This window comes from Rhinopithecus bieti, unplaced genomic scaffold (genome assembly GCF_001698545.2).
Source record: "Rhinopithecus bieti isolate Rb0 unplaced genomic scaffold, ASM169854v2 scaffold_17861, whole genome shotgun sequence".
Taxonomy (NCBI): domain Eukaryota; kingdom Metazoa; phylum Chordata; class Mammalia; order Primates; family Cercopithecidae; genus Rhinopithecus; species Rhinopithecus bieti.
The window spans coordinates 5,209,896-5,222,590 of NW_016809830.1; the positions used below are offsets into that span (position 1 = coordinate 5,209,896).

Consider the following 12,695-nt stretch of genomic DNA (forward strand, 5'->3'; position numbering starts at 1 on the left):
GCACTATTCACAATAGCAAAGACTTGGAATCAACCCAAATGTCCATCTGTGACAGACTGGATTAAGAAAATGTGGCACATATACACCATGGAATACTATGCAGCCATAAAAAAGGATGAGTTTGCGTCCTTTGTAGGGACACGGATGCAGCTGGAAACCATCATTCTTAGCAAACTATCACAAGAAGAGAAAACCAAACACCACATGTTCTCACTTATAGGTGGGAACTGAACAATGAGGAAACTTGGACTCGGGAAGGGGAACATCACACATTGGGGCCTATCATGGTGAGGGGGGAGGGGGGAGGAATTGCACTGGGGAGTTATACATGATATAAATGATGACCTGATGGGTTCTGATGAGTTGATGGGTGCAGCACACCAACATGGCACAAGTATACATATGTAACAAACCTGCACGTTATGCACATGTACCCTAGAACTTAAAGTATAATAAACAAAACAAAACAAAACAAAACAATAAACAACAGGCATATACAATAAAAAAATAAAAGAAAACATAAAAAAAAAAAAGAAATTGCTGTCTTGAAAAGACAGAAATGGAATACAAAGAAATTAATCAAATTCAGGAAGTGCTACGAACAATTAAAAAAAATCAAACAATTATTCCTAGCAGGAGATAGATAGAGTGTTGAACTGTTAAACACCCCCACCCCATTTTCTCATTAAAGAAAAGGAACTGAGAAGCAGAATAATGAACAATACTTAATGCACCCAACAGTTTTTAACATACATTTTCAATGTGCTCTGCAAAGAAATATAATTAACCCAGTTGCACAGAGAAGGAAACAGAAATGAGAATTTCTGAAATGATTTGGTGTCAACAAAAGCCATGACTTTCTAGAATATTCTCTTTAAAACTGCTCTTCACATGATCTGTCAGCTTCCAAATGACAAGTTTGGGACTTGAAACCAACCCATTTGGAGGTCGAATAAAACGAAAGAGAACATCTTATATTTATTTGTAGGTCTCATCATTTTTTTCTTTAAAGGGGAACACAAAATCCTACCTAAACCATTTTCTTAATTTTAACATAAATTATGAAAACACGATTTCCAAAAGTAGGTAAGATTTCCCCATCGTGAATGCCAGCACAAGGGAAAGATTCATAAAGTACTGACCCATGTATTTTGTATAACGTTTACTAACATAAACTGGAAAAATGCAGGAGCGTGGACTGAACCTTGACGGCCCCCAGGGTCTTGAGGGGCTGAGAGAGAAGCGGCCCGTGTGGCTGTGGGCTTCTCAGGAAGCAGCGTGGCTGACTTTAGATTAAGTCAGGCAGTTGCAATTTGAGGGGTGCTTGAAAGGTCTGCTGAGCTGAAATATGTCCTCCCCAGTTGGCTGCACATGGCCTCTGAAATCTCGAAAAACACAATTATGCCTTCACCTGACGCATTTTCCCTAGAATGTGCTCTGGCAGAGGGCAAACAGGACAAGCTTGTTTTCATGAGGTACAAGCATGGCAGATGCCCTGACTTTAGGGTGAGCCTGAATGAAGTGTCTGTGTGTGTAGGGAGGCAGAAAATAGGTGAGACAGGCCAGAAATTCAAGGCAGTCAGTGCCCCAGCAGTGAGGAAGAACTCTGAAAAGGAGAGGCAATACCAAAGACCTGCAAATACCTACATCTTCCCAGTGCTGCTCCCACTTAATGATACCCGGCAATGCCAGGTGAGGTGCAGTGGGTGCTTGCAGCACTCATTGTATGTTTGGTATCTCTCACATATTAATAGCAGCTGAAGTCAGAAAACGGCAGCTAAGCGGGGGGAACCAGGCTCTGATTTGCATGTCTTTCTGACATCCCAATACGGGAGCCTGTAGATTTCATGGCTGGCTGGCAGGGAGGTAACTGCTCAAGGCAGAGAGAAGACAAAGACATCGCTCTGACTGACAGCTCTGTTAGGCAAGGGAAAGGCTCATCAAAAAAAAGCCATTTCAAAAGAGTTCAAAAGTTAAGAATTAATTATGTTCAAGGAAAAAAAATCCCCCCTTCTTTTCTCCCAAGCAATCAATTTCTGAAAATTTTATTAGATATTTAAGGTTCATCTACTCAAGGAAACAAATTATAGATTCAACAAATAATTTAGGCAGATAATAACACCATTAAAAAATAGATAATCTCATCTATGGCCAACTAGAAGGCTCAAGTCCAATTTAATTATCACAATGAACTAAGCCTTCTGAAGTCTCTTTGTGCATAGGCTCTTAAGACCACATGGTGCTGCCAAGAACACTGAAGTCACCCATTCTGTCCTGTGTGTGGACCAGGGCTATGGTGAAGCAGGTCAGACAGATGAAAATCTATTCTGTTTTCAAATAGCTCCAGAGAAAGATTCCCAAATCTCCCCTGAGGACCCTTTTCAGTGTTTAACAATGTGTGCTTTCAGGAGATTTTTCCTTATATCAAAATCCAAAACACTGCAGTTGAAGCTTGCTTCCTCTGGTCCTGGCCTCAGTAGAGATGGAGAACAGCTGGTGACCAATCTTAGTGTGACAGCCTTTTAAAGGCTCGAGGGCTGTTGCAGCTATCTGCCCCCTCTTTTACTTAATTTTGTTTTGGGATTAAAAAAAAATCCCAGTAACTATAACCTTTCCTTTTGGGTCTTATTTCTCAACTTCTTAATAATTTCAGTGGCTTTTCCTTAAACTCTCTCCAAGCTTTCCAATCAAGACATCTTAGAGTTGGATGGTATCTTAGAGGTCACCTTATTCAACGACATCTCATGATGTGGAGTTTCTTTATTTATTTATTTTTTTTTTTGAGACAGGGTTTCACTCTTGTTGCCCAGGCTGAGCGGAGTGGCATGGTCTCGGCTCACTGCAACCTTCGCCTCCCAGGTTCAAGCAATTCTTCTCCCTCAGCCTCCTGAGTAGCTGGGATTACAGGCACCTACCAACCACCTGGCTAATTTTTTGTATTTTTAGTAGAGATGGGGTTTCTCCATGTTGGTCAGGCTGCTCTCGAACTCCTGACCTCAGGTGATCCACCTGCCTCAGCCTCCCAAAGTGCTGGGACTACAGGTGTGAGCACCTGGCCTCAAGATATGGAATTTCTTTTTTTGCCTCCCTTCCCTCCCCCTTCTCCTTTCTTTTCTTTCTTTCTTTCCTTCTTTCTTTCCTTCGCTTCCTTCCTCCTCCTTCCTTCCTCCCTTCCTTCCTTCCTTCCTTCCTCCTGCCTTCCCTTCCTTTCCTTCTTCCTTCCTTCCTTCCTTCCTTCCTTCGCCTCGCCTCCCTGCCCCCCTCCCTCCCTCCCTTCCTTCCTTCCTTCCTTCCTTCCATGGAGTCTTACTCTGTCACCCAGGCTGGAATGCAGAGTGCAATGGCACAATCTCGGCTCACTGCGACCTCCACTTCCAAGGTTCAAGTGATTCTCCTGCCTCAACCTTCCAAATAGCTGGGATTACAGATGCGTGCCATGATGCCTGGCTAATTTTTGTATTTTTAGTGGAGACAGGGTTTCCCCATGTTGGCCAGGCTGGTCTCGAACTCCTGACCCCAAGTGATCCACCTGCCTTGGCCTCTCAAAGTGCTGAGATTATAGGCGTGAGCCACTGTACCCGACCAAGATGTGGAATATCAAACCAGACTGAGTACTGGTATTAGGAGATCAGATGTCACTACAGTTTCTCATGACACTATGCAGCCTGGCCAGCATATGCTTATTTTATCAGAAAATGGCAATTGTGGCTGATGATCACCTTGAAAAGGAAAAACTTGTACAATTGTTGGCATGCAGATGGCTGACATTTGAAGTGCTCCCAGTTATTTTTAGGAGAGTGAGATGTGCGCACCTCAGCCAATGGACAGAGTCTTGAGGGTGCAGAAACATCTCGAGAGGCATCCGCTGACAAAAACCCAGATGATTAGCCCCTGCTCTAAAGCCTCTTCTACCACTTTCCAGAAGACATTAGTACTCATTTTGCACCCTGTTTATTTTCATTAAACAGGTACTCCCATTCATTTATTGCTCATTAACTCTCTTCTATTTCTCTCTTCTCCAATTTACTAATTCTCAACACTTACATCATATCACCTGGGTGCTTAAAGAGGTTAGTTTCTGTCTCACCATTGGGTCTTGATAAAATTGCATCATATAACTTAATACTTTCATTTAAAACAAAAGGTGGATTTAGCAAGGGTCAAGTATAAAACAGCTGTTGTCATCCTTGAAATAAATGTTAAAATTGTACATGGAAGGTAAACATGCACTATTATGCTATACCACAGAACAAGAGTCCTCAACCCCTGGATCATGGACTGGTACTGGCCCGTGGCCTATTAGGAACCAGGCCACAGAGCAGGAGGGTGGGTGACAGGTAAGCAAGCCTCTGCCTCCTGTCAGATCAGTGGCAGTATTAGATTCTCATGGGTGCGCAAACCCTATTGTGAACTGTGCGTGCAAGGAATCTAGGTTGTGCACTCCTTATGAGAATCTAACTAATGTCTGATGATCTGAGGAGGAACAGTTTCATCACAAAACTATCCATCCCACTCAGGTCCATGGAAAACTTGTCTTCCACGAAACTGGTCCCTGCTGCCAAAAAGATTGGGGACTGTTGCTATAGAGAATCCAAAAAGTATACTAAAAAGGGAAACTTTTGTAGCATGTATGATATGCCAGGTGCTGTTCCTGACACTTTCACATAAACTTCTTAATCTTTACATATCAACCCAATGAGATAAGCAGGCTATGTTATTCCCCACTTCATAGATGAGGGGACCGAGGCACAGGGAGGTGTGATAACTTGTGTGGGTGAGAATCCAGGCAGTCTGGTGCCAGAGTCTGCCGCCTCACAGGATACCAGGTAAAAGAAACTGCTGGATCTTCCATCTCCGTAGCTTGACTTTCCTACAGCTGAGAAAGTCTTACATATGTTACACACTAACACTTATCAGTGACTTTGCCACACCAAATAACAAAGACCTTGAGTGATGTCTGGTGGTGCTTGGAGGCTGGGTGCAGCCCCAGCCCAGGCAGCTACAGCAGGGCTGCTTGGAAGCAAGAGCTTGTGGTGGTGCTGGGGCTTGCCAAGGGGAACTGTCCATCCCCTCGTTCTGGACAGGCAACAGTCAACCAGCCCACCTTGCAGACCCTTCTGAATTTCAGGGGACCTCACGGAACCCCTAGACTCCCAACCCCATGTGGCATGGAGGTGGCTTCCACATACACAGGAAGGTCCCTGGATTGGCCCAACCTCCCTTCCTATCCTGGTGCTGTCCTGGTCCACGGCAATCTCCCCTGCCCTGCCATCCCTGTGAGGACGGCTGGGAGGACAGCACCGCCTGGGACATAGGAAGCCCATTTTCCCAGGGGAGTCTTGCCTCCGTGTGGGGTGAGGCAGGGTCCACTGGCCCACTGCCACAGTGAGGGTGAAGAAACACTCTTTTATTTGACCCACCTCCAGGAGTTTAAACCTCTTAAAACAGAGTTGTCCTGGCCTTCTTCACTGGCTAAGAAGGAGGAAGGTACCTGTGTTGATTCCCCCAGACGCCCAGGCCAGATTACAGACACGGTGGCCCCATCTCTCTCACCAGCAGCCTCCCTCCCTGGTCCTCAGTGCCTGAAGGCTTTCACCCTCCTATCAGCTTGTTTGTACCCCAAAGAGGCAATACCTTCCTACAAGGACTATAGACAAGCACTTTTTAAAGAAAGGATAATTAGAGTTAGGAACCTGTTTCTTTCTCACTTGGGACCCAAAATATAAAAACTAAAAATATCGACCAAAATGGAAGTACATGGTAAATGCAATCCTAAAACTCTCTAGTATTGAAAAGAGCTCAACTTTTCTTATTGGGTGTACTATCTCCTATAGTCTAAGCACGTTAAGTCTAGTTCTACAGATTTTGAACAGAGATTTGAGAGTTGAAAACAGGTTGTTTATCTCTATAATTTCTTTTCTTGATGGAGGGCTGAGGCAATACTTTTTATTCACATTATGCCAACTTTATGTTATAAAGTCAACCTGTTTTGGCATTTTCCAAGCCAAGGTATTGAAACTATTCAATGAATTATTTTCTATCACCATCTAATTGAAAATAATATATATTTAGAGGGAAAAACAAGTAGACTTGATATATTTTAACATCTTAATGGAAAACAGATTTAAGGATAAATATAATAAAGTGAGCTATCTTCAGTTTTATTGTAAAATATAATGCCTCAAGTAAACAGGCTCTGTTTATTCCTTAAAAATAGCTTCAGTGTTTACTGCACATTTTCAGTTACTAAAAGTTACTTATATGTCATTCGAGGACAAGCTGACATTGATGAATTAAAGCTTTTCAATATCTACGTATTGACAATCCTTATGACACAAGCAATAGTTTTCAATATTTCTTCTGTGGGGGGTTATATATCAACATGCATGTGCATATACACATATATACACACAACACCCTCATCTAGGAATAGTGAGAATCAAAATACATGCTCAAAACTATTGTATTATTGTAATTTTCACATTCCTAATAAGTTTTTTATGGTATTGAGGCTTATATTTTCACTAAGATCCATGATAAATTTTCAAAATTATTTTTAAAAGGAAGTTTTATGAATGGAAAATAGAGAATAAACATTTAAGCCAATTGTTGCTTACCAAACTTAAAACTTAAAACGTTGTAATCATCATACAGAAAACTCTAAAAAATAGGTACTGATTTTAGGAGTATTTTCCCTTCGATTTAACTGGGAAACTTTCAGATTCAAAGAAAAGTTCTCGGTCAATTAGACATTAATTCACCTGTTAATGTCTAAGCCCCTCTTTCCCCTTTTCTTGCTGCAGATAATCAGGAACTAGCCTTGCTCTTCCCTGTTCTTCTGATTTATTAGGCCCAATATTTCCAGGATAAAGTAACAACAGAATATCCAATTAAATTATAGAGAATTGATATGTCTTTTCTTTGCATGCTGAAATGATTAATTATACAGAATCATACTTTGAAAATTAGGTTTGCTAAAAATCACAAACATCACAAATTAATATATTATATGATCACCACCAATTTTTGGCTAATAAAATGACAGCAGTATGTTTGTACTGTACAACTTTTAGACTCAATAATGATTAAAAAAGCCTAAAGACATAAATGAAAACATAACGTTTTGATATAATTTAACATTTAAAATATAATTACAGAGCCATACTTAAAGATGATTCATGGATACTCTACTGCTGAATACTAATGTAATTTAGATAAATGTGGTTCAGTTTTAAATAAAAGAATAGTGAATAAATTATAAAATATTTACACTGCTCACATGAAATATTTATTAAAGTTTCACTTGCATATGCTTAAAAAGTCACACAAAATGTTTTCTTCAGATTCGGGCAAACCCAAAAGCTAAATGTTTTTTTCAGTGTTTCTAATATAAAACTATTTGAACACATGCTAGAACTCTTATACTGTGCTACAAAAATAAATCCCTGCTTCCACATGGAGTTCCTTAGCAGCATGAATGGTCTTGATTATCTCCACCCTCTCTAGACATTTCAGGCCTTTACATGGCAGCACTTCAGCAGACCCCATACACACTAACTCGCCGGACAGCAATCACATTCCTAAGTAAATGTCCGTCATGATGGGACTTGGCATTTTCGTGGGTTTTGATTTGGGTTATGGTTAATGGAAGATGGTTTGGTTAGAGCAGTAGGTCAGGACCTTCCATGTGTTCCCTCTCCTTTGTCACCTCTCCTTTGCCAGGTATAGTGCCTGGTGACACAAAATTGTCTGATGTAGGTTATACTAAAGCTAGAGAATTTATATTTTTCAAAATTATGTCGCAAAAGTGTTTAACATTTTCACCATTCCAAAAAGAGAAGTGACTTGAAAGTGTTAAATTACGACATAAAATTCTAAAATTCATACCTATATGAATTCAACATTACCACACCTTTGGATTCATGTTTATTTTGGATAATGATAGAACGTACCAATAGGACACAATACAGGTTTAGAAATTTTACACTTTTATATGTAGTTTATTATGCCTCTTCCACTTATTAAAACAGAAAATCAGATTAGTCTGGAACATAACCTAATTCATGTTGTTCTGCATTACAAGGTTCATTTCTTTTGTTAAGGAATTCCAAGTTATTTAGTCATGTAACCAAACACCAGCTGTTCCCCCAAAACCTATAGAAACAAACAAACAAAAAAAATGAATTCCCTTGATGGTGACTTAGTAGTCACCTATTGAAATAAAAAAAAAAATGAATTCCCTTGATGGTGACTTATTAGAGACTGATCTAGAATGAATACCTACTAACTTAAAGCTCCTTTCACATTTTTACTTTTCCCAATACAACTTTAATAGTAAAACAACTGTATTGTTCAAAATAAAAAATACAATAAAAATACAATTTAAAGAAAAGAAATACCAAGTTACAAAAAGATAAAATTAACCTTTTACTTTTGATATAACATCCAACATTTTTCTTACTATTAAAATCATAATATTCATAGAATATGCAATATTATATGTATTTTTTTCATATAGCAATTGTATTTGCAAATCTCCCAGAGTAATTACTGTGGCAAAATAACACTGACATTACCTGTCACTCCTCTGACTTAGACTATCCACTTTCACGTAGTGGATTAAAATTTGTCTTTGCTGGTTTTATGAATAGGAAAAATTTTCTGATTTGCTTATTTGTAAAATAATATTATCTGTCTTGCCTACCTTTCCTAAAAAATATGATTTTAGGAAAACTATATTTTCTAAAATAGTTTTAGGAAAATTTATTGAGGCTTTTGTTTTAGGTCCTGTGCAAGGTATCAGAGTATAAAGATGAGATAGGACCTCTGCCCATGAATCTAGGAATGGGAGACCAACAGGTTGACAGTAAGAGACTATGGTATGGCGCAATCAACAGCGTAATAGAGATGTGCAGAAGATGTCACAGAAACACAGACGAGGAGACAGTAGTTTCTGTGCAGCGGCAGGAGATGTCAGAAAAAGGTGCAGAGAGAAGGTTGTATTTGAACTGAGCTCTAAAGGACCACCAGAAGTTGGTGAGAAGAACAAGAGATGAGTCTAAGCAAACATGTGCCAAGTGAAGACTTCAGAGGGGTCCAAGAAAATGGCCAGCACTCCTGTGTCAATCTGCCTAGGGGAGCACCAGGCAGCGAGGAGAGGTGGAGAGAGGCAGGCTTGAAAACGAGGCAGAAAGGCAGCTATGGCTAGGCTATAAGCTGCCTTCTTGTGGTGTCAAGAAATGTGGACTTATTTAATAGTCAAAAGAGAGTTTTCTGTAGTTTTAAAATATGAGAATGGTCAGATCAGACTAGTTTTAAGAACATTCTGCAAAGGGTGGAGAAGAGAGAAACAGAAAGGAAGAAGGACTGGTTGGGAAGCAAACGTAGCAGAGAAATGGGGAGCTGAATGAGGAAGTGGGCATGGACAGGAAGGAGAGGGCAAGCGGGGCGGGTGGTGCTGCTGCGACCTGGACAGGGAAGGCACAAAGGAAAGAAGACCCTGGGGCGGGTGCGGGGGATAGGGAGAGGTGGGAAGGTGTCAGGGGAAATAATGAGCTCAGTGTGGGAATTCAGGTGGAGGGGCTGAGCATATAGAAATCTGTTAGAAAGTGAGGAAGATGAATTGGGAGCTTAGGAACAGGTTGATGAAAAGAAAGGCAGATTTGGGAGGAATCAGCACATAGAGAGATGTGGAAGGCATACACCCTGCACTCAGCCCTGTTCCTGGTACACAGCAGCTTCTCCAGGAATGTTTGTTAAAAGATCCAATGTAAATGGTTGAGAAAATCCATGAAGAGCAGATAGAGTGAAAAGACCAAAAGGATGAGGATAAAAACGACAGGAGACACTAGCAGCATAAGGGATGGGCAGAAAAGAAAGACCTGGGTTCATTTTACACATTGTAGACCTGAAATACAATATTTTATCTAATATTTTATTTTTAAATTAAATATTTCAAGGTGGTCCCCAATGTACAAATCACCTTTAAAGGAGGATTTTGTGATAAAGTAACGTACTTAGTAACAAAATTGCTTTGAAGGTTGATAGTATTTTAACTTTTAAATGATAACCCTTTATCAAGTAGTAATTATCTGACTCAGTGATCAGAAAATCAATTATTAAAAGTCAAATTTCTGGAATCAAAAACATTTGAATTAAATTTAACATTTTAATCTACCAATACTTGCCAACTCAAAACTGACAGTCTAATTTCTCTAATTTTAACTGTTTAAATTTCATCAGTTATCCACAAATTATGTTTTAGAAAGCCCAATGTATAATATACTTAAGATTTCTCCAAGTATAATTATAAAAAGAAAATATACTATTAAAAGTTAGGAAAGATAGCAAAAAGGAATTAAACTAGAACTTGTATATATTTATGGATGTACTGTAAACATATATACACACACATGTACTGGTTGCTCACTTAGATGTGCAGATTCTTCTCAGCCATAAAAAAAAACAACCAAATTAATGACTTAAAAAAATCTACATTAGTGATCATAATCACCAATTTGGTTTGATACAAATTTCAATTATTCTCTGTATTCATAAACCATAATCAATGCAAAAAATGCTGGATACTTTACCACTAATTACAGCCACACAATTCATATTTACATAAGCATTCCCTATAGTTTGGCCGAAGGTAATTTACCTGAACGCAAGGGAAAGTGAATTAAATATCCTATCACTAAAATTAAATTTTAGAGGAACATGTATTTAATGTTCTTAAAGTGGGAGATATATTGGCTTAAACCTTTGTATCTTTAATGCCATCATACTGCCTAATGATAAGCAAAACTAAAAGGCCAATTCATTACAAAATTCAATATTTAGACCATCAAACTCTTTAGTACTTAATAAGCAATTAATATTTGTCAATGAAAAATGTTGTGGTAATACAGGTGAAAATCAATAACACAAGCCCACTTGTTGCACTACCACTGACGAGCTATCTAAATAATTACAATCTTTACGAAAAAAAAAAAAAAAAACCTGCTTTGATGTTTTAACTTAGGTTCTTTCCAAGCAGATGTGAATCCTGTGATGCTCGCTGTTTATAACACAGAATGCACGTCATTAGTAATCTGCTCATAATTACTATCATGCATATGACCCACAGGCATGTGCCTTAAAATAACATTCTATGCTTTATTACAGATGCCATTAAGGGCATTCTTTAATACTATGCATACTAACTTTATTCACTTTTAAGAAAAAAAATCTAAAACTCAACCAGAAGGTTTCCATTTGATATAATATTTTCCTTTCGGAATAAGTGTATGAGAAGGTAGTTTGGACACACTTCTGAGGCTTAATAGACTTTATATATGAACTTTGCATTAGCAAAATAATTTTAGTAGAAGCATAATTTTATTTAGATCAAGTTGTCCAACCTGTGGTCTATGGGCAACATGCGGCCAAGGATGGCTTTGAATGTGGCCCAACACAAATTCATAAACTCTCTTAAAAGATGAGATTTTTTGTTTTTAGCTCATAAGCTATCATTAGTGTCAGTATATTTTATGTGTGGACCAAATAATTCTTCTTCCAATGTGGCCCAGGAAAGTCAAAAGATTAGACAGCCCGATTTAATTTTTTTTTCTTTGAAAACACAGGGAAAATATAAAAAAGGAACCTAAAAATTACCTATAGTACCACCATTTTTGGGGTACTTATAATAAAACTGAAAACCCTACCCAAGTATACTTACTCGTCAAATGCCATCCCTTAGAAGAACCACCATAAGTCACTGGCTTGCAGTCTTCCAGATTTCATATTAGCATGTCTTTGAAATCTTAAAGTTTATCAGTTTTTCCTGGTATAAACAATTTCATACTCCCAGGCACTATTTTACTTTTCCATAAAAATGCTTTACTTGCTCAGAGATGAGAGTCATAGTTGCCAGATCACTTTAAATGTTAAAATTAAAATTATAACATTACATAGTAAGAGTAATATTATATGGTAAATGCATGCTCTCTAAAAGCGTGCTTCTGCTTTTTTTAAAAAATGAAGGTTATTAACAAAGAAACATTATTTAACACATATTTAGTTGCTTTTATAGTTTGGAAATGATAAGGACATCATTTTTTAAAATGGTTTTTTATAATATGATAATAGTTTTATGCTAAACATTTCCATTTAACAGTCAATTGAGATTAGTGGTTAGATATAGCATTGTACATTAAGATGCCTGACATGGTATTATAAAATACTTGTACTTACAGATTTTTAATTTATGACTGTTCAGGTGTCAGAGCTTATAACTGCTTTGCCAAAGGTTAAATTACAAAAGAAGTCAATCAGGAAACCTAAGAGTACTCCTTAAATACACTACAGGCCTTCAACTCAAGGTGTGAGTACGAGTTAATACAGAACTACAAATGCCATTTATGGGTTTCATCTTTGGAAAATTAGAATTCACTGAGAATTCTGACTCATACTTCCTGTTCCAGCTATGAAAAACTCAGAACTCAATGTCATAATGGGCTCCCTGAAAGGCAAATTCTACATGCAAAGTTAAAAAAGAGTGAAACCGTAAGAACTGTTTTGATTTTTAAAATATCGATAATTAATATAACTTTAAATATAAGAAATCCTTCTATTTGTAGTTCTGCATATTTACTGTGTCACTCCTCACTATTCCATGTGCAATGTGGTAATTTTTAAAATGACCTGCTAGTGAC

The 12,695-nt window shown here is 38.2% G+C and overlaps 1 protein-coding gene across 1 annotated transcript in view; it reads right to left on the minus strand.

The window, feature by feature from the left end:
* The window catches only part of WDR7 (WD repeat domain 7), a 407,408-nt gene that overhangs the window by 15,462 nt on the left and 379,251 nt on the right, over positions 1 to 12,695 (minus strand). The gene's annotated exons all lie outside the window — the stretch shown is intronic.